This window comes from Acinonyx jubatus, chromosome B1 (assembly GCF_027475565.1).
Source record: "Acinonyx jubatus isolate Ajub_Pintada_27869175 chromosome B1, VMU_Ajub_asm_v1.0, whole genome shotgun sequence".
In the NCBI taxonomy this organism is placed as follows: domain Eukaryota; kingdom Metazoa; phylum Chordata; class Mammalia; order Carnivora; family Felidae; genus Acinonyx; species Acinonyx jubatus.
Genome location: NC_069382.1, coordinates 92,762,284 through 92,786,276, shown reverse-complemented (window position 1 = coordinate 92,786,276; position 23,993 = coordinate 92,762,284). Strand labels below are relative to the sequence as shown.

The following is a 23,993-nucleotide window of genomic DNA, read 5'->3' as shown; positions in this document are numbered from 1 at the left end:
AGGCCGACTTCAACTCAGGTTATGATCTCACAGTTTATGGGTTTGAGCCCCGCGTTGGGCTCTGTGCTGACAGCTCAGAGCCTGAAGTCTGCTTCAGATTCTGTGTCTCTTTCTTCCCCTCCCCCACTTGTGCTCTGTCTTTCTGTCTCTCAAAAATAAAAAAATGTAAAAAAATGTTTTTTAAATCTTCTATATATTCATGACAATGTCAACATTTAATAAGAAAGATTGTAGCAGCAAATAAGCCAAACATTTTATACACAGATATGATTTGAAAAATATTCTATAGACTTGTAATACAGTTTTAGAAAATTGATATTTCACAGAACATTGTCTCATGAGGTGTTCCTTGGAAATAAAAAGCTAAGTGAAACAAAACAGCAAACTAACAATGATTAAATAAGTGTGGGGTATACTGAGAAAACAAAGTTTAAAAGGTTTATCACAGTCCTGCACAAATCCTACAACATGCTAAGGTCAGTGTTAATGTCTATATGGATGCTATAGTGAGTTGCATTTTGTGGAGGTGTTTGGGGGTAGTTACTACCTACCATGCATGTAGTTGGCCTTTTTGAGAGGAACACATTGGCCTTTCCCAGAACAAATGTGTTGCGGCACCCGTTTTGGAAAATTCTGTGCTATCAATTGGCATCCACAAGATAGCAGTATTCTGTGTTTGAAACAATGACATATAATTGAATTATTGTTTGGTAAGCTTGACTTTGGTATATGAACACGTAGTTTTCTTGCTCATGAAAGTAACGAACATGGAAAAAACGTATTTCAAAAGGCTTAGTTGCTAAAGAAAATGAAGACATAGTTTGTTACAAGAAGGAAGTTGAAATGGGAAGGAGGTTGTTGTGAGTGAGCTATGGAGTCTGTATGAAGAAGACTTTCTGAGCATAAATTCCTGAGAAGTTGGGGAGGATGGGCTTCTGAATACAGATGGGTGAAGTGGATTGGGTAAGAAGAGAGACACCAGGTCTAATGTTGCCTGAAAGAGGGAGGAGAGGTAAGGACAGATATAAATCTGTTTGCCACGGATGGCTTCTGATTTCTCTGTAAAATGGGGTCAGTTATAAATCAGTTTCATTGGTACAACTTTGGAGAAAGGAAGGGGTGTATGTCCGTGTGTGTGTTAAAGTAGTTCAGAGGACAAGTGCAATTTAGCGGAAAGAACCTGGGTTTGGCTTCATGAGAATAGATTGTACTTTGATCCTTCACTGTGTTGTTAAATGGCATTACTTGCACAACTGATCTACTCTCTCTGACCTTTGGTGTCTTCAGCTTAGAAATAAGGAGATCCACCCAGATAAATTCTTCTTAAGATTTAATAAGCATATGAATCATCTGGGAGATCTTATTAAAGTGCTGTTCCTGATTCAGTCAATTTGGGACAGGGCCTGCAATTCTGTACTTCTAACCAGCTCCTGGGTAATGTAATGCTGTTGGTCCATGGAACATACTTTGAATTGCAAAAGCCTAAATAACCTGATCACCAAAATTTTTCTACATTTCTATGTAACTGTTATATACTGAGAGCAGGCATATCAACTTCTCAGACTACCATGTGTTAGGGGTCTTTTGTTGTTGTTTGGAGACTTTACCAATATATTTCACACTATGATGTAATAATAAATACCCACATATTCATGTTAGAGTTCAAATCTGTGTGAACTTCAAGTAATTCTTAGATGAATACTATACTACAGCCAATATAATAACATGTGAAAACACATATGAACTATTATAAAAATATTTATAATAAATAAATATTTCTTCTCCTAGTCCCTTCTTCTGTTTCTCTCTCTATCCTCTGTCTTCTTTTCTCCACCCCCCCCTTTTTTTAGATACCTAAGACCAGAATTCAGAGGTAAGAGGATTAAACCACAAATGGTCATAACTTATTTATAACATGTGTAATCTGTGGATAATCAAGAGGTGATGTAATAAGATCACAGTGGTGTAGAAGATTCTGCATTGAAATTGATACCTTGCTTGCTTCCTTGTAGGAACTGAATATAAAATAGTCCTGGAAACAGATTGTTTGGTCTGAGTATATCATTGAAGACCATTTCAAATCAGATATTTTCAGGTAAGTATTAAAAATATCAATTCACCATAATTAAATGCTGCTTATATTTAGTTCACATGTGTCAAAAACAAGAAAAATATTTTATTTTTCAATGAGAAAAAGCAATTGTAGTCCCCATATTATGAGCAAGTCCATACAAATGTAGAAGTAGAGATCAGATTTCAGTTTACTACCAGATGTATACTTAATGTCATCAGTCGACATCTTGTATATACTTTGTCTATATTGACATCTACATTAATATTACAGCTGTGTCTGTACCCCAAATGAGTCCCCATGTTAGCAGCAATAAACAAAATGTACCTGGCCCCTGAATCTACCCACACAATATAGGAACTCAGCCTTCTGCAAAAATACCATAATTATTTCTGCAGTTTTTCACGATTTCTCAACAGCATTTATAGTCTCTTCATGTTCTGCTCAGGCTCTTTCCTCACTGGTTGTTCTCTGAATAGCTGGTTGACAGCAATAGCTTTCCAATACTCTATCAGCACTCTGCAGAGAAGGTCAATGTCTAATCAAGAGAGCACGTTCTTTGTGCCCCCAAAGCTGCAGTGACTCAACTAAGAAAGAGAAAAATGATGTTACCTAAGAAAATAACCAAAGTAAGACTGATACCAAAACTAAGTTGTCAAAGTATATGAAATACTTACATTTTATTGCATATACTCACTAATTAGAATGGTGTCCGAGTTTGCAGTACTGAGAATCAGTTTCAAATTCAGAAATTCAAGAGAGATGAGGTAAAATGCCATGGGTAAAAGGTCATAAAATCATAAAAATACTAGTTTAGAAAATGTTGGCAAAATAAAATCCATGCGTTGTACTTTCCAAAATGAAGATATCTTTAAGAGAGTTGGGCCTTTGTGAAGCTCTTAGAGAAAATGAAAATGTGCTTGTAAGATTTGTTGTTTGAGGTTACTGGGGACTCTGAGGAGCAGGAGAGAATGTGGGCATATGGGATCGAGCAAAAGACCTTAGATGGTAAACAAGAACTTATTAAGTACCTGCTGTGATGCATTAGTTGGAAAATTAGCTCTATTGGTTATGGCATGATGCTAATGAGCCCAAGGTTGAGTGTTCCCCATTGACTTCAGGGTCAGTTAGGTGTGCTCTTCAGTGGCCTCTGATTACAAGAAAGACTTGGCAGGCTAGTTACATGTGCTGCTCAGGCTCAGGGTACAGAGCAAACATGGCAACTCTATATACCCGTAATTTCTACTGGATGCACACTCTCAAACCATATGCATTTCAGGGCCCATTCCAGCAACATCGGGATATATATAGTCATGAATAAAAACAAAACTACTTCTCTTAATAGTTGTTTTATTCATATTTTTCTTTGATGTTAGTGTTGGAGAATGCTGCAGTGAGGTTTCAAGAAAGCATTTTGTTATGTATAAGAAGTCGCACAAACGTTCATATACTTTAACTTAAGAATCTCTCCTGAAAATTTAGCGTGGAAAATAATTTGATAACTAAAAAAGTTACATGTATAAATTTATTGTGGAATTGTTTATGTCAGGCAAAAATTGAATGCGAGCTAAATGAAATGTCAAATCATAGAAGAATGGCTTTTTCAGTCTTAGAACATTACTGTATAGAATGTTATGCATGAATAAAATAAAATATAATTATGGCAATTGAAGGAGAATATAGGAAAAGCTTATGGGAGAAGGCTAGAAGAAAAAAGCAGCACAAAATGTTAAGTACATTATGAATACTACTTTTGAATATTTTAATATGAATACGATTATTTGAGTACACATACAGAGAAACTAAAAAAACATAAGAACCTCGTTGAGAAAGAAAACAGTTGGGTTCAAGTGGTGGCAGGCAGTAGAATTCTACAGATTAGGGCTTAAATATGTAGGAACTGCAGTCATACAGGCATGGTTTTGAATTTTAGCTCCTCTGTTTACTAGATATGTGACTGTGGGTCCATTATTTCAACATTCTGTACCTCACTTTGCTCATCTGTAATTCTGGGATGATAAGGATAATTAATTATAAGTAACTATTACTATTATTCTAATAAGGATTATTAATTATTACCCTAATGAGGTTATTCTAGCCTTATATGAATGTTTGACTATAGGATGAGATCATTTATGGAAGAGCCCTGGTCATATACTGGTACTTAATGTATATTTACTGTTATTAAAGCAATGATAGCAGTAATTATTATTTTTGTCATTAATAATTTTGTGTTTTTCCAGTTTTCACTTTTTAATTTTAATCATGTTAGCAGTAAATATCTATTTATTTATTTATTTAAGTTTATTTATTTATTTTGAAAGGGAGAGTGAAAGCATGCAAGGTGGGTAAGAGGGAAGGGAGAGGAGAGAGAGAGAGAGAGAGAAGGAGAGAGAGAATCCCAAGCAGGCTCCATGCTATCAGCACAGAGCCTGACTGGGGGCTTGATCTCACAAATTTTGAGAGCAAGACCTGAGCTGAAACCAAGAGTCAGATGCTGAACCCACTGAGCCACACAGACACCCTTAGCAGTGATTATTTAAATGTTTATCCTTTGTCAGGTGGGGGCCAAAAGCATGCACTTTGGAATCAGGTACACCTGGGTTTGAAACCAGCCATATAATTTACTACTTACTCTGTATTTAGGTTCAGGAACTCTGAGATTTCTGAGATATCTTGATATCTTGATATTGAATGGCTTAAATGCTCAGTTGTCCCCTCCTTTGTCCGGGACTAGTAGATTGCTCACACAGCTTGTCACTTTCCTGCAGGGCAACTCCTCACTCCGCGCTCCCAGTTATAAGTCTCCAGAGGGTCTGGGAGTTAGAGGGAAAGGGCTGTTTTAAGACATTCCACAAGTAATCCTGCAATGGCCAAGAGGAGAGACAATTTCACACCTGCCTCTTCAAGTTGACTTTGGGTAAGAAAAAGATAAAATAAATAGCAACCCTTTGTAACATAGCATAAAAAGACACTTGACATTTAAATCAAAATGTTATTAATATCTTAGCTTGTTTCAATAAATGTTAAAGAGAAGTATATATATTCAGATATTTTCTCATCTCATATATTTTGAATCCACAGTCAAATGTTTTCCTTTTATATTCAGACTCCCATACCTTTTTCCATTTGGAATCGCGTCAATCAGTTTTACAGCTGAAGGCAGTGACGTGCTGACAGAAGGTGAATGCTACGCGATCTGCTTTATGATTACATTTGCTGTTTACTGCTCTAAAAGTTTGGAGAAATTATTTTCTTTTCAAACTGGGAATGAAAGCTTCATAAATATTCATCTCAGTTAATAATATTGTGGGAACCCTGGATGCCAGAGGTAAGTAGCACTCAGTTCATGACATCTTAGCTTGACAAGGGACCAGTTTTCTTATTTGGGATGTGAGTCTGTCCTTGATGTTTATAAACTGGTTCTTGGAACTTCCTTTCTTCTCATGACACCATGAACCAAAATGTAGTGATTTGCCTTTTTCCATCTCATCCATGAGAGGTGTTGTCTTTTTTTTTTTCTTTTTTTGGCCTTTTCTTTTCTTCCAATAATTTTCCTTCTGTTTCTTAATTATTTGGTTCCCACCTCTGTTTATAGATTATATTCCACCCACTTTAGAATCCATACTATAAAAATACCCAAAGTTTCATTTTTGTGTCTGAAGGACACAGTGTTAAATCTCCAAATACCAATATATATTACCTGAGTAGCTATTGTTACCTGACACCATTGTCAGAACAGAATTCATTTATGTCTGTCCAAATCAGCTTTCTTGATGTTTTTATATCATCACAGTTCTAAACATAGATGCAAAATCTCTGTATCTTCTAGGTTTAAAATTTCCTATTTTTCTTCATCTAATTCAATCAATTATTGGTTCTTATTTTTTGCTTATAATGCTCTTAAAATTTCTTTTTCCTAGAATGGTTGAAGAATTATATTTAAAAACTGGGAATATTAACATCTTAAACTTATGCTTAAATGATATAATGGCCAGCCTCCAAGATGGCTCCCAATGCTATCCACATCTTATGTTCATGTCCTTATGTGATTTGTTTCCACGTTTCATTAGGCTAAGTTTGAGTGGTAAATAGAACTCAGCAGAATTGATTGTGTGTCACTTCTGAGATTCTGTCATAAAAGACACTACAGTTTCCATCCTGGCCATGCTTTTTCTCATGCCTTTTCCTCTTGACTCATTTCCACCATGAGATAAAAAACTCTACAGAGAAGTCCATGTGGCAACTGGTCTGAGACTACTGTCCAAAGCCAGTGGAGACCTACTGCCGGCAGTCAAGTGAGTGAGTTCGGAAGTAAATCCCTCATCCTCACATAAGTCTTTTGGTAACTATAGCCCTAGTAGACAGCTTGTTCACAGCCTTATTTGAGACTCACCTCAGAGACACATAGCTAAGCTTCTTCCAAATTCCTGACCTGTAGAAACTGTGTGAGATAATAAATGTTGGCTTAAGCTAAGTTTTGGGGTTAAATGTATCAATAGATAACTAATACATGACTTTCTAATATAAAAATATTTATATGATTCATTGTCTTGAAACAATCAAAGAAGGTAGAGGGGTCCAGCAGAACTCTGCTGAAGTCATACAGGCTTGAGGAGAAGAGTCTGCCCCCTGAATGGGGAGAGGGGTCAGTGGCCCTGGCATGGACAATCTCTACTCTTGAGACGCTATCAGAAAACATAAAGGATTAGAGTCAGAAGAGATGTTAAGAGTTATCTAAGTTTACCCAAAGCAACCATCTCCCCTGTAGCCTTTTGGAAAGTGACTGAAAGGATCTGTAAGGAAGAGATTTACCTAGGATTTTTGAAAGTTATGTGGTAGCTGTGGGAGGATTCAAGTAGCAGCTCAAGCTCTGATGAGAAAGACGAAGAAGTTGCTTCTTTACCTTTTAATCACAATTATAAAACATTAACTGACAACCTATACATATCCAGATGATAGATCTGGCAAAGCTACTAGCACACTGTGTAGAATAGCTGGTGTACAGAATGTTTTTCTTCAAAAACAAAGTATTCTTGCAGTGTTTCATGTTCAAGAATATATTCATCAAACTCCAAGAGTTTTGGCCAGACTTCAGATAACAGGTAAGCATCCATCAAAGAAAGCAAGACTTCCTCGGAAACAGGCCTAGTTGCTAAGTTAGCAGCATATGCTCAATATCATGCCACCTTGCAGAATCCAGTGAAAACTAAAGCAACATCAGTCTCCATGGTACTTCTGATTATATAAGAGCTTTAGCAGTAGCCTTATGAAATTGTTACTGGTGTTAAATACACACCAATAGGATTTGCCAATGGAATAGCTCAGAAAGCATGAGAAAAGCCGTGTAGAGTTTTCCTTACATACCACAATGTTTTGGACTTTTGTAAGTAAGAAATTTGTTAATTTTATTGATCTATTAAGATATTAGTCATTGGAAATGAACTGAACTTGGATGTCTGATACAATATATGTAGTTATGACTTTCTTCATGTTGGTTCATGTGTTGGGAGTGCAGGAACATCTTGTCCACCCTAGAACAATTTAATAAAAGTACACAAATTAGAAAGCTTTTCTAGTGGAATGACTTAATGATGCCAAATGCTTCTGCCTGACTTTTCAAAAAAGAGTTTCAGAAAGTGTGCAAGACTTTCAGTCTTTGAATGAGAGTTCAAATGGTTGACAAAGCACTTTAAGTCAAACATGAGTAATAAAGGTGAAAGTGTAATTGAAGAAAGATGTACACCCATGCAAAATAAAGTGAAGATAAAACTGAAGCCATATATATGGCCAATTAATTTGTCATTTTGGCTGATCTTGAGATATAGACCATTGATTCAACATATATGATATTATTAAGAAATAGGATGGACATTTTGAAACATTTATTTCTTAAGACAGAATAAGTAGAACATAGTAAAAATGGTTTAAAGAATAAATAATATAGAAAAATATGGACTCAGTAAATCTTTTTGTGGTATGTTTTGTAAACCATTAAAAATGTGCAGGCTGATGGATTCTTGTGATTGGGATCAATAGTCTAATTGGTTTTGTCATATGCACCTTACCTTTCTATTTTCTCTCTTGGCTCCTGTGATATTAACATAATTGAGTTTATTCTACTCAGAAGTTATACAAAAACTCTTTTTGAATGTTTTAAACACTAAAGAAACTGGGTCCATCACAGAACCATCAACACTGTTTTCAAACAGAAGTTTCAAATCATAGCTATCACATGGGAATAACATTAAAAGGGATAGATTTTTATGAGACCACAATTAGTATGTGTAGTCACAGTAACTTGAATTATGCATTTTCTCTTGAGGATACATGTTGATGGATGGAAAGACAATTATGATCAGTGGGTAGAAGGTGAGGCCCTGACCTCTAGTTTGTAAGATAGTATCAATTAAAAAGACACCAACTACTCCTTGAGAAAGGCACAAACGGATTCGTCAAAACAGAAAAGTCTCAATCACAGTAATTCAAAGTATATGAAAAAGTTATATTGCATCTGACAAGAGGATCGTGATTTTGATTCAAGGCATATCTGATCAGTACATTTCACAAGACCCATCAGCTGGCTCAGAAACCTTGGAAGGGGAATTTAACATATAATAAATTCACTCAAATGTACCACTACATTTTTCTACTGGGAAACTGTGTTAAGCATAGAAGACACATAAATTCCAGATTTGTCAAGTGTGTGGAGAAACTGTTTTAGTCAACATGGCAGAAGGGTCATTGTGTAAAGGTAGACAATTTTTCTATATTTGAGATTTTTGGAAGAATTTTGTAGTATTTTGTGGATGAGGATTTAAATCCATTGTTAACAAGAACTGAAATTTTAACTCTTTGATAAAATTAAAGTTATCAATAGCCAGACTAAAGGAAATGATGGAAGAGTAGAGTTGTAAATATATAGGAAATACAGATACAAATGAGGCTTTTTGGTATGGGTTTAATATTTGGAGGTTTTAGAATTAATTTCTGGTAGCCATATCTTCAGTGTTCCTTCCTGTAGAAATATGTAACAATAATATCAGCATGCTTAGTTTATTACCTGGTTATGGAAGCCATATTTAATTCTGAGTTTGTTTACATTTGCTGGGGCACATTGTAAAATTTTACAAAACTATTTTTATTCTCATTTTTTTAAATTTGGAATTCTATGTAAAACTAGAAAACACCATGTATCCTATGGTATGTTTCATATATTTATATGTTATATTTTTTAAAAATCAAAATAATCAAAACTACAATATTTAACTGGAATGTTTGACAAGATTTTATTCATGGGCTCTCATTCTCCATGTTGAAGCACTGGGGAAATACAATATTGTCCTAAGTTGATTTTATTTTTCTTAGTAAAAAATACTCCCCTTCCCCCCAAAATGGAATTCAATTGTTTTCTGGCATTTCCCTCAGTCTCTGAAGTAATACTTGGTATAACCACATCCCTAAATTGTTGTAAATTGCCTAAGAGAATCAAACTGAAAGTTGCTTGAAAGTAAATCAATTTCAGATTTCAAAACATTTCCAGCTCTACTTTCAGTATCCCAAATTTGTTAAAATTTAATCTGCAAGTGAAATTCTTGATTTTTTCAAAAATTTGGTACATATGGTTGAGATTATCTTTCACTGTATTCAGTAATAATTTTCACAGTAATTACAAACTTGAGTGATTTTAAACACTATTTTCAAAAAAGTAAAAAATAAGATACAATGGTAAAGTATTAAATATTTGCTTTCTCTATTAAAAAAAACTTTCTAATGAGTTGTGATGGAATAAGAGAGTTTTACCATTTTTCAGTGAGGTCCATAAACTGAACCATCAGAAATTAACTGCAAATGCTCTAGAAGTGTTGCTGGATCTTAGCCTGCCCTCTTCAAATGGTAGCATTGATCATTTCCTCTGGAATACAGGTAGATCTAATTAGAAATTAATCAGAATGATTAACCTCTGCATTTTTTTTTTCAGCCAATGAGTCACTTTAAAAGATGTCAATGGAAAGTCCCAGGAGACCATCTTAGGTAAGATTTTCATTTGAAGTTAAAAGTACACTGAAAATTAAAAACTAACAATTTACTAATCTAAAATATTGCCTTATTTTGGAGTATAATAGCACTGATAATATTCACAGGTTTACTTCATTTCCTGCAAGAAGCACATACGTACCATAACATATACTTGCTAGTAGAAGTAAAATTTGTTATTCTATAACATAAGAGTATGTGGACCTATATGTCTCTTTGGAGATGGAAATATAGATCAAATCAGCCCAAATTATTTTTCTTGTGTCTGTAATTTGAGCTGATAAATTAAAGGATACATACCCTAAACCAGTGATTCTCAAAGTTTGTTCTGTGTATCAAGTGTATAAGCAGCCCTTGAAACTTGTTACAAATGCAAATTTATGGGCCCACCCCAGATCTCCTGAATTAGAAACTCACAGGATCTGAGCCAGCAATCTAGGTTTCAGCCAGCTTTCCAAATGATTCTGATCCATACTCAAGAAAGAGAAACATTGTCCTAAGCCAACACTGGGAAAAGGGTCCCACTAATAAAGGTGGCAATTCTCACACTTTTCAAATCTTGAATGTTGAAGAATCTTCCCACAAAACTCAAATTCTTTAAAATCCCCAAAGCAAAGATTATAACAGCTTTTGTTTTTAAGCTCAGTGAATTAAATTCAAATCTTGAATTTTAAAACTCAGGTACAAAGCCAGTGGTAGGGGGATTCTCTAGGGAATTGGAAAAACCAGGGTGGAGGTTCACATGATTTGATCTCAATAAATTCTGGAGATTAGTTCTTTGAATTTTTCATATGTGGACCTGTTTTTATTAGTTTTCAATTCTAAAGCAAAATGAGGATTGGCTATTTTAGAATTTTCCACCCAACTATGACATATGTGTCAGTAACACCACTGCAAAGACTTTTCCTTATCTGAATCCTGTAAACAATAGTTAGAAGGTAAGGGATTCCTAATGTCTAAATACAGTTTGAAGTTCTGTTCATTTTGGGGTTCTTTAACTCTGACTGATAATGAACAGAAGATAATAATGCATTGCACTTTTATATCTTAGCTATGACTCCAATTGTGTAATTTAATGGCCAGCATCTCCTTTATGGTTCAAAATGGATTACTCACCTTGTATCCGTCTTTGTTTTTTCTTGTTGCTATGTTGTGTGTGTGTGTGTGTGTGTGTGTGTGTGTGTGTGTGTGTTTTGGGGTGGGCAGGGAAAGAGGAATTTAAACTCATTCCATTTTTTTGCATATATAAGGAAAACTAAAGCTGTTAGTAATTTAAATCCTATGAATATCTATATTTGTATTATGAAACTATATATTTTATAAAAATTTGTTAATATGGAAGGTTATTTTTTATAACTTTTAAAATATAGATTTTTCAACTGAGTTTCTCTTTAATTCGTATTTGATAGATGTCAAAGTACATTTCATTATTTGTATATTTTTGAATATACAGATCATTATTTCTACCTAATATTGTTTGCCTAATCTTGGATGCATTCATCTTGTGGCTTTCTATTTCTTTATGCCTTGTTAACCCATCGGTGCAAGCTCAGGGAATTCCTAAGCTTATTCCCCACAGTAAATAAAAATATTTAACTCGTGACCTCACCTAAACTCACATACTACTCAACAAATGATTAATTAGCTTACTTCAAGATAGGGGCTGGTGGTAAGCAACTCCAACTGCTCATGAAGGTAATGAACTATAACCACGAATGTCCTTCAGTATCACCTGAGGAATTTAAATATGCACATGCACTTGCAGAGCTCCCCCAAAAGAGTTTTCAAGTTCCAAAGCCCAGGACATTTTGATTTAACTCATGGTAAGAAATTTTCATTTAAAACAAATAAATGGGCAATATATGATCCATTCGAAATTGGAGAAAATTAAAGAATCTAGTATGTGCTGCCATTTTCAATGTTTTGCTTTTCTGGGCTTGACTGGGAGGACTCTCACAACTAGTATTTTGGTTTCCTCAGATCGTTCTCCAGCTCTTCAATCCATTCTGCTTTTTGATTTCCACGTATCCCCAGAACATCAGGTGGTTGTCTTTTTCCGACCTTCAGAACATTGGAGGCTTCACTTCCTCTTGTGTTGTTTCCCTTTCCCAAATTATCTATAATATCAGTGGCTCTTTGTGAATAGAAGCAGAAACGTATGTTTAGTCCACCGTATTTAATCAAAATTAGAATTAGCGTGACTCATCCACATTTTCTTTTCTTTGGGTGGAAAAAGCTTTTCTTCTTGATTATAATTTTGCTTTTGTTCTAATTGACCAATAATTCTTGTAGTTTAGACTTATTTTGCAGTTTAGACTGGAATTATTTCCAGTTTAGACTTATTTTGTTCATCCTCTATACACAGTTTACTTTTGATTGGTTTTAATCTTTTTTTGTGTGTGTTCAAAGAAGGGTTTTTCAATTGTTCTCAGGTTTTCCTTCACCCTCTCTTCAGATTGCCCACAGTGTCAGTCCCATATCTTGCTGTCTACAATGTAAATGTTACCTCTACTATTTTTGGTCTCCTGCATTCTGCCTTATCTCTCACCCACCACTCTATCCTCCCCAGACTATTTTTAAGATGCTCCGCCCATAAGTATTAGAAATTGAATGGTCTTTTAACATCTAAATGGGTGGTTCAAGTCTAATATTCCTCAGGTTCTATCCAGAGTTATGCCCATCTGCAGGGTAATACATCTCACCTTTTTCCTTTTTCTCAGGCACATGTATTTGTTTCTCTCTATCCATTGCTAGTAAAAAGAGATCACCTTACCAGCCATTTACCAGCATATAAGACGACTAACCTTGATGATACTCATAATAATCTTTCACATATATCTACTTCTCTTCCCAAATACTTCTTAGTCCAGTATACATGGTCTAATAGCCAAAAAACTAGTGTAGCTTTTTTTGTTTGTTTGAGATGCAGTGGAAAACAAGAAAAGAACACAAAGAATAATAATAACAAACAAAAACCATAGCCTAGTTTTCTGGCCATTTGAACTTTTAGTTAATACGAAAAACTATCACAGTCCCTTTTATCTTTTCCTCTACCTATAGTACTTTCATTGTTGAGATAATGTCTCCTAAGATACAATGTAAGCACTGTGCGTGCGTGTGTGTGTGTGTGTGTGTGTGTGTGTGTGGTCTCATGAGAATCATTGAGTTCAAACTGATAAGAGGATATGAATGGATGTTTTGCATAGCACATTAGCCATAGAGCTGGGAAGACTAATGCATAGGCTTTTGATTGGTAGAGTCTCTGGTTCTTTGAACCAGAGGGCAGGTGAGTGTGTGGTACTGTCTATTTTGGTGGGGTTGGAAGAATAAAGAGTTAGGAAAGAACACATGTTTCATACCTTTTGTAGGAGTATATTTCTAGTAGCAAAATATGTTAACTCTGAACTGTCATTCAGTTTAAATCTATTCTCTTGGTTAAGTAATCTATTTACTTTTATTTTGGATATGGATTAATTGTTGCTTTAACTGCCATTTTGTGAAGTTTTGTCTTTAATTAGGAGGAATTTGGAATTGGTTATATGAGGAAAATAGACATCATTTTTATAGGGTTATATGTTAGTATATGTAATCAAAGCATACAGAACAATACTATGAGTTAGTCACTGCTCAAAAATCCAACATTTATATTTATGGAGTAATTCATTGTTGTGGGTGAGCATGGCATTTGAGATTGCGCTTTCCCAAACATTGGAGTGGCCAAATGTCTTAAATAGGATTGGCATTATAATCATTTTAATGAAAAATGGGACCTGAATATTGAACTGCTTGTTAAGATAGTTGCATTATTATAGGACGAAATAGAAATAATTTTTTTTAAAGACAAGTAATTCTAAATTGGATATATACTTTAATGTCTGAATCTTTCCTTTGACTCGTCCTTTCTTTTAGAGGAGAATATTGTACTTCAAAAATTGAGGGAGGATATTGGGCCCTGAATGACTTTCTGGCTTTTTAAGTGTTCCTCAGATAAACCACATGTGTTCCTACTAGGGTATTTGGGTTTACTGTTTCTTCTGACTAGTATACTATTTTTCTAGGATCAATTCCGTCATTACCCTACTTTCTGCAAATTTATGTCAAAATATTAATTCCTCTGAGAGGTTTTCCTGGATCATTATGCATAAAACTGTATTTTCCCGGTACCTACTCACTTTCATTGTGTTTTTCTTTGTAGTACTTATCCTTTCTTAAATTATATATATGTTGCCATTATTAATCTTTCCACTACATATACCTTTCATAGGATGATATTCCTAGTTCTAGAATAATGATATCATGTAATTTATGATAGTAGGCACATAGTATATACTCAGGCAATATTCATAGCATTAATGAACTAATGAGTGAATCAATATCATAACTGAATGACTTTCATTTATGGTCCTTAAGTGGCCTTAGAAATTACTGTACTGTCCTCCCAGAGGACAGAAAACACAGCCAGGATACAACACCATGTAGTCAGTAAGGTAGAAAACATTAGTGGACAGAGCTATATATTTACAGTCCAACTTACAAATAGGCTGCATTGCAAAATATTAATTTTGCTTCCAGCATATTTTTTGATTCTGAAACAGTGCAACAATAAAGATTTGTTCCCCAACTGACTCTTAAAAATTAACCTATATTGTAGCTGAATTATAATATTAATTTCCCATTTTTTTCTTACTGTCGCTATGGAGATTGTTTCATTTAGGATCTCAGACCCTCTATAAACATATGTCCACTTTCGTGAACAGTGGCCAGGATAGTTCTAATATGTATTAGACCATCCAGAACTGTGAAGATCAAGGCCTTCCAAATGCTCATATTTATATGCATGGGTGAAAATTGCTGCAACTGAACTATGTCATTTGAAGAAATACTTTGGCATAATTGCGATTTTAGACCAGCATATACCAAACACTTAGAGTTTTATGAAAGAAAGCCATGGAGTTTTCAGTCCCTCCTTTGTGCCAATAGCCCAAGAGATCTTGCTTCACTCCAGATAGTCTTGTTCATTGGTTCCAGGTCTCCACTGCTCAGAACTCCTATCTCAGCTTCCTACTTTCATTCTTGCAAGTGTTTTGTACTTCTTGACTGGTATTGTGTCCTCAGCTTGAGGCTTATACTCTAAGTAATTTAGAGTCAAATTGACCCCTTAATTTTTCTGCTTCTGGTTGCCTAAGATACTTCCATACTCTGATTCCTCAGAACCTAAGCCTTGACAATTGTTAACATTGTGAGTATTATGTTTCATCCCATGTGGCTGAAATTGGAGCACCCAGAAGTATAGTCAAATGCATTGAAACTATCCAAAGTAGTCTACGTGTTTTTATCTTTATAAATAACAACCATGCCAGTATTCATTTATTTCAACTCTTCTTTGATTCTAGGGTGGTTATTTTCTGTGTATTTTGTCTTTCAGCTCCAAAAGAAAATATCCCCACTCGATGCTATTTTGCTGGTTGAAGGGAGAAGATTTGTCCTTCTCTTAAGCCAACTACTAAGGGAATTCCTTAATCCCCTTCTCTAAGCAGCTCACTCCATCTGTGCTGACAGCAGAATCATACTGCTGTGGATATATCAAGAAAGGATTTTGATTATGATGATTTAAGAAAATTCTATCCATATAAAGTTTCCATAGCTTGGGAAATTATTGAATTTCTAAAGTGATATCATATTATTTTTATTTCTCATTAGTTATTCACTGTTTCAGTTACCTGCTGTCACCATAAGAAGCTCCATAAGAAGCAAGTACAGAATCTCAATAGAGCATATACAGCAACAAGCATGCATTGCTCATATTCCTGAATTGATCAGGTTAGAAGACTACTTATCTTGGCTGGGCTCTTTCATAGGTGGTATCAATAGGCTGCTGGACAATCTAGGATGACCTTGGCTGGATTTGCTCATACACTTGTAGGTCAGCTGGCTGACTCATGAGTCTGTGGATTGGTTCTGATCAATATGATTCATCTTCCTCCGAGGAACTGTAGGTTAGGGAAGACTTATGTTTTAGTTTGTTTGTTTGCTTGCTTGTTTGTTTGTTTATGGGAATGGCAGATAACAAAAGAAAATATCTCTAAAGTCCAAGCTCATTTCATGCCTCTGCTTATATTGCATATGCTAAAATCTTTTCGTTCAAAGCAAACAACATGGCAATTCAAGAGCTGAGTGGGAGGACACTACAAAGTTACATGACAAAATCCTTAGACACAGAAAGGGTAAAGAGTCAGGGACATTAATGCATTAAATTACCACATTTATTGTACACATAGAAGGAAGATATTTAAGGAGATGGACATTGCAAGTCCAAATAGTATAAAACATTCAGAAAAAAAATTTGTAGTATTACCTCTTGGAAGTCTTCTTCTAAACGAAGTCAAAACTGCTGGCACAGTTGGTGAAGAGACATATCTGAGGGAAAATTGCTACTCCCATGAATTGCTTTCTGTTAGGAAACCAAGATTACCTAAGTTTTTGTATTAGTTCTGTTTTCATAACAAAGTATAGATCTTCTGCAAATTATGATAAAATTATTTACAATAATTCATCATAAATTGAAAATGACCCAATTTTATAATGTATTTACTGTACATAACCGATCAAACACCATAGCTTAGCATGGCCTACCTTAAATGTACCCAGAATATTACAGCAACCTCGCTGGTCTCAGGGGTTAACTTGCTTCTTGTTAACACAGTCCTTGCTTGTTGCATTAAGGTCCTTGATCTGTAACAGACTGAATTTACTTTCTTTGAGATTTGCAGACTACTGGCCTTGGGGAATAAAGGACCAGAATGTTGCCAGGCCACAGAGGCCAGCAAGTCTGTTTCAATCCCCCTTAGCTTTCTGATTAACTCAATAATCTTTTAGCAAAATGTTTTTCTTTTTTAAGATCACAAAAATGACTTTACTGGCTTCCCTTTGTACATCTGTAGACCTTGCCCTCTTTTGTAGAAAGAACAGAGTACTGTTGTACAACTTCTGGGTACCAAGGAACCAGACTTTCTTGCACAACCTCTGAGCACCGAGATGATGCTGTAGCTGGTGTAAGTCTGCAGGAAATGAAGAAATGTCATAGATCACTACACTCCCTTAACCAATTGAACACCTTTAAAAATCTCTGGGCCAGGCAGAAACCTGAGAGTTGGCCTTTGGGCAAGAGCCCAACTTCTCCCCAGATGAAGTCTCAGCTTCCTGAATAAAACTCATATTCTTTCCCAATCAAAACTCATCTCTTGAGTATTGGCCTTTCAAGCGAGAGGCAGCCGAACTTGGGTTTTGGTAACAAGAACACTTAGGTTAACCTACAATTGGACAAAATCATCTAACACAAAGCTTATTTTATAATAAACTGTTGAATATCTTATGTAACCTTTTGAATACTGTACTGAAAGTAAGTAAGTAATGGAATGGTTGTATGGGTATGGAAAGGTTGTAAGTGTACTGGTTGCTTTACCCTCATGATCAAGTGGCTAACAGAGTGCAGCTTGCCCGCTGCTGCCCATCATCTGGAAGAGTATTTCACTGCCTTATCACCAGCCCAGGAAAAGATCAAAATTAAAATTTTAAGTACTGTTTCTAATTGAATGCGTATTGCTTTCACACCATCATAAAGTCAAAAAGTCAAAAGTTGAACCATTGTTAAGTCGGGAACCATCTGTATGTGTAGTTTGTTTCTGGTTTAAAAAAATATTACAGGAGTGCCTGGGTGACTTAGTTGATTGAGCATCTGACTCTTGATTTTGGCTCAGGTCATGATCTCAGGGTCTTGGAAATGAGCCCCGGATCAAGCTCTGTATGGAGTCTGCTTAATATTCTCTCTCTCTCTCAAAAATAAAAACAAAAATTCAAATTCAAATTCAAAAAAAATTAGAACCCTAGACTGCTAATTGGGGATGATGAAACATTCCAGAATTAGATAATAGTAATATCTACACTATTCTGCGAATATACTAAAAACCATTAAATTATATACATTATGAGGATGAATTTTCAGGTAGGAGAATTAATCTTCATATAAAGCTTTTATTTAAAATTTGAAGAATTTTTAATGTTATTGTGAGAAATATATTGTAAGGAATTATATATATATATATGCATATATATATACACACACACACACACACACACACACACATATATATATATTTAATTTCCAACTTTTAATGTCTGGATATATGAACAATAAAGAAAAATGTTTTTGTAATTATTTGTTTTATGTAGAATTTTGAAATGCTTTCCTAAAACTGATTTTGACATAGTTTTCAAGTAAATGCAGTATAAAACCTTAAAATAAAACTAAGCAAAATAATGTGACTTAAAGTCAGAGAGAAACATAAAACACTACAAAAAAAGCATATTATTATATTAAGCAAATGGGTGAAGTTTGTGACTTGCAAAGTATTAAATATACTGTTAACATATTTATCTATTATCTAGGCTCCCCACCGCCTGCCCCAACTTCCATTTATGGAAGTTCCATTAATTATGTTACTTTAATGTTCCATTAATAACATTTTTACACAAAACATAATACAAGAGCTCTACGAAATGCATAATAAATACAAAGTACAGGTAGTGGGAGAAGGATAGGAATATACTGCTGATTAGGACAAGGTCTCTGCCTTCAAAATTGAAGAAAATTTTAATACTTAGGTTTTAATTAAAAAGTTGTTTTCTGGATTTATTTTTGTTATTTTCCTGGGTTCTTTACATAATGAGCCATTTAATTAGAAAAGATGTTATTTATGCATTTTCTGACATTATACTATAAAGTAAATATCTGCATTCTTAAATTGTGATGCTAATGTTCTTCCTTAAATTTCTCAAAAAAAATTGATGTGATTTTCTCATAACAACCTTATCATCTACACAGGTAAAAGTACTTGAGCAAGCTTTTGTTACTTACAGTTATGAGACTGCGGTATGAGTCTTCCATTAGAGAGAAGTTCATAAACTAAATATGCCAAATTAAACTAGGTTTTGTGTACGTAAATATCATTATTTTTAAAAGTGTTATGAGTATAAATTAGTCTGATAATTTGACTTAGATACTCTGAGTATCTTTCTTTTCAGATGATTTGGCAAAAATAAAGGCCCAAATGTGCCCGTTTGAACACAGTGCGATTGTCATTTTGTAAGCCCAAATGGTCAAATACTGACAACTTTGTGTGGCTTAAACAAATGAAAGTGCTACTGATAGAGGATATATTGAAATACACAAAGACATGTTTGCCATTTCTTCATGAAACTGGATTTTCTTTTCTATATTAAGAAGATATTAAGTAAAGTCCTGAATTGGTTGGCAAGAAATTACATCATGGTATAATCCCTCAAAATGACTGATTCCTGGATACAGAATCAGCATTTCTATTCATCTATATCTTTGTGATTTTATTACTAACAATAATGTAGATTTTTTTTTTTGAAGACAACTTATTTACTGCAATCAAAACCTGTGCCACTCTAAGTGGATTTGCTGGGTTACTATCTAATCCAGATTCCCTCTCAAAATTAATCTAAACCTGAAAAGAGGAGGGAGAAGCAAATACAGGACAAAATGTTGTATTTAATATGAAGATTTATCTTGAAAAGAGTATTATAGGGAGAATCATTAAAAATTACTGAAAACATCATTGAAGTTTATCAAGCTTTGGAATAGATCATCACCACATAAGCTGGTTCGAAGCATGACTTTTCCAGTTAGTATAAATATCTTAATTACTTTCTGCATGAGTTTTTAATCTATATAATATTAGTCATAATATAATTCCTCAGCTTCATTATATATATAATGAAGATTAAATATGCAATATTTAATTAAATGTGTAATATACGTAATATTCAAAAACACTTGCAAAATAAAAATTAATGTAATAAATTTTAACAACTACTATTTTTTATTAATTTAAAGTTGCAACAGTGCAATCCCCTAAAAACTCTGACAAAAGCAGTTTATGTAACTTTATTTCAAAGTGGTAGACACTACAAAAGACGAAAGAAAGTGGCTCTATTTTTAAAACATTAGCATAATGTACTACATTTTACATTTATAATAATTCTACCATCTAGAAGTTCTTTCTCCCAGATTTTGTATGTAGGATTGTGTTTTCAAATCTCCCTGAAAGAAAGCTCATTCAACTGTACATTTTCAAATTTATGTATAATCAGAAATATTATCATAGCCTGAAATATCTCTTTTCTTCAATTAACTAAATTACTTTTATTGTACCACAACATATGAATAATCTTTTGCCATTCACATTGAAGATAAGCATACTCATACAGTAAGTTGTCTATCAATAACTATAATCTGCATGTTAAATATAAACCAACTTATTGTATTAGGGGAGATGCTTGCAATTGAATACACAACTCAAATTGCTAAAAGATCATTTATTATCTAATATAACTATATTGTGCCATTGGTCCAAGATGGTTTGACATATTGGTCCGATGATGTACTTGAAGACATGAGGTTCTTTTCACCTTTATTCTCTACCATGTTCTGTTTGATTTTATGTTCATAGTTGCAAGAAGACTGTAGTAGATTCGGATGAAATATTAAGATACAAAAATACCCAGTGAAATAAGGATTATCTCTTTCCATATTCTCTATGGAGACTTGAAACTCCTTATAGGACTTTTGTTCACAATTCATTTGCCAGGATAGGGTTGTATGCAAATCACTGCCCATGGGAATAAGATTGCCATATTGGCTATGATAAATCATTTAGGGTGAAAAGATGTTGGAAAGTCAATCACAAAAATCACCTTAATTGTGCACTATTTCATTATTCTCATGTAAATTGCCATCATATGCATAAATCTTAACATAAAAATACAAGCTTCTGAAGTTCTTATACTTACATGGAGAGGCAAGAGGAAATCTTGCACTCTGGATTAGCACCTAAGTAGCTTCCAATTGATGAGCAAAAGAATCAAAACAAAATAAAAATTTTGTTTTATCTTACCCCATGTAGTTGCTAATTATGCATGCCTTTGTTTTCTCTACTAAGGTAATCTCTTCATGTCAGAAAATACATTGATTTATCCACTTCCCACAAAGATTTGAAAAGGCAAGATGTTGACCGGTACATCAAAATAAGTTCATTTCATTTAATTTCAGAATTTGCATGTAAGAGTAGTTGAAAACCTCAGTTTACATCCTAAAAATTTTAGTATTTCACTATCACATATAAGGAGTTGAAAAAGAATTATCAGACATTTGAAGAAAGCCTCTAACATAAAAAAAGTCTTAACAAAGAAAGGGGAAAGGGAGAATTTGGGGGAAGTAGAGAATATTTCATAAACAGAAATATCAGAGAGAAAATTTTTAAGTATTGCTGTATGAAACAACATAGGATTCTATAATAAAGGACATATTTAAAAACAATTAACTCTGGACATTTATTGCTAGATACAAAGATATAGTTAATGAATATTTCCAGCAAGTTTAAAAAACAAAAGGTAAGGAAAGCTATAAGAAAAATTTGTCAGTTTAAAGGATTCATAAGTACCAATATCTAATAACAGGAATTTCAGAAAAATATAAGAGAAAAAAATTGAAATTTGTATTTAACAGTCATGCAAATTTCCCACAATTGAATAATAGTCTCCAGAAGCATTCAAGGAGTATCCACAGCACTGACTGGAAAAAAAATATCTATACCAAAACCAGTCATCTTAAAATTTCCAAAAAGTGGATATAAATATCCTAAATTCTTAAGGAGGGTTAAAAAAGAAAACAGGTCACCTATAAGGACTCATGATACAGAATGCCCCTATACTTCTCACTGGAAGCTAGGAGCATGTGGGATAATGTCTTCAAAATTCTGAGACAAGATAGTGTATACATCCTGCCAGACTACCAATCGTGTGTGAAGTTTGTAAAAAAGATTTTTTAGATATTTAAGGTCTTGATGCACATACATATCCTCAGGAAGCTACTGGAGTTTGTGCCCTGAATAGTTAGTTGAGTGAGAAAAACAAGAAAGGGAAAGAGCGGGAACACTGGAAAGAGGGCTTTCCCACAGAAGAGAAGTGAAAGGAATTTGCAAGATGATGGGCAAAGGAAGGAAGTCCCAGGATGACCAGTAGGCAATGAGTCTAGAGACCAAATGGTTCAGATTCATGCTGGAGGACAGAGGACTTCAGGAGGAATGCCTCCAAGAAAAAGTTAAACTGAATGTGAATGTGTTTAGGTCCTTTGAGAACATATTTAAAGATTGTTTGAAGATGAACTAATGATAGCCACACTGAAAGGTGACCAAATGAAAAATTAAACTCTAGAGCTACAAAGAATTGTGTAAAATATGAAATGTAATTTTAATAAACTATGTGGAATAGTCTAAATGGCTTAGCTATGAATAATATTTACATAGTCACAATAATGCAAATTCTATTGACTTAACCACTAAACAGTAACAACCTGACTTATATCATTCTATTGGATGAAAGTGTGTGTGTGTGCGTGTGTGTGTGTGTGTGTGTGTAAATATATGTATGTTAATGCATGCGTTTCTGTAATGTGTGCTTTGGTAGAAAGAGAGAAGGGTAAAGCCCAGGGTTTCTCTTCTATTGTCCATTTTGGGAAGCCCATAGATACTGTTTATGATTGAGTAATCAAGAGACAGTTGAATACACATGAAATTTAGAAAACAGAGGTAAATAACAAAAGAAACAGCTAAATGTTGAACGTGATAACTCTGGGGACTGATAACCGAGATATGGAAGAGTAGAACAAGAAAGAGACTGTTGTTTGGTACAAGATTCATTAAATTATTGAACTCTTTCAACAATAGCTGGTATAATTTTGATAAAATGAAAACTAAAGAAACAAATCAATAGATGACTTATTCCTGAAAACAAAAGACAAGCTTGCATTTATTAGTCTTCAAGTAAAGAAAGAGAATGTCTGTGGAAGCAGTGTTGCTTTTAATTTGTCAATTATTTTGTACCTATAAAAAAGCATGTCCCGTGCATGTATAATATCTTCAAAAATCAGTAATGTGATACAAAAAGGAAAAAAAAGAAACCCAAGTACTACTGTGATATGTAATAACGCCCCCCAAACGTACATCATTTTAATGAAATAAAGACTGAAATATAGGCACAAGAGACTGGGCACAAAATAGACAACAAGTATGTATGGAATACTTTGAAGAAAATGGTATATAATAAAGTTCTCTCTTTCCAACAACTAAATGTTATTTCATTATGAATATAACATTTAGCAATAGGGAATAAATATCAAAATTAATCTTTCTTCAAAAACTGTTACTGGACAGTTGCTTATCTTCATGGCTTTCTGTTAAATAGAAACAAGTGATGCTCCATCTTCATGATTTCATAACTCAATATTTTAAAAAATTAACATTTTCAAAGACATTCATTTTTTTTATATTATTTGTATTCCACCAAGGGAGTTTGTAAATAGAATGTGTATCTATCCCAGGATAGCAACTACCTAGTAAATAAGTCCAGATGTTTCGGATAACAACTTTCCACCTGCATGTCTTTAGGATTCCTTTGCCTTCTTCCTCTCTACCTCCCGCCAAGTTCCCTTCTGTCATATCTTATTTAATGTAGCAGATGTGGATTAACTAGAGATGTACAACAGCTTTTTAAAATCGAACAATTACAGATTTTATCAGCATGGTAATAAAAGTTATCATGTCTTTGAAACTCAAAAAACCATTGGGTGCTAGAAAAGATTTAAATAAGTTTATAATTCTCACATTAAGATTCAGTGGTTTTTCCAAAAATAGTTCATATGACAGCTGTAAGAACTTCGGAAGGGGGATGGATTTTTCTTCTAAAATACATGGTCCAATCTAAACTTAATTGCTGCATTTGAAACCAAGTAGGGTTAGAGAGA

General features: G+C 34.1%; 2 long non-coding RNA genes across 2 annotated transcripts; both read left to right on the top strand.

Moving 5' to 3' along the window:
• The first annotated feature begins 1,463 nt into the window (after positions 1-1,463).
• On the top strand, positions 1,464-6,379 carry LOC128314234 (uncharacterized). Its single transcript, XR_008295727.1, has 3 exons — positions 1,464-2,095; positions 4,843-4,991; positions 5,181-6,379. It is a non-coding gene; the product is annotated as an uncharacterized LOC128314234 (long non-coding RNA).
• A 562-nt stretch (positions 6,380-6,941) lies between these two features.
• Positions 6,942-22,933, top strand: LOC128314460 (uncharacterized). Its single transcript, XR_008296121.1, has 3 exons — positions 6,942-7,176; positions 10,053-10,105; positions 21,133-22,933. It is a non-coding gene; the product is annotated as an uncharacterized LOC128314460 (long non-coding RNA).
• Positions 22,934-23,993: the final 1,060 nt, after the last annotated feature.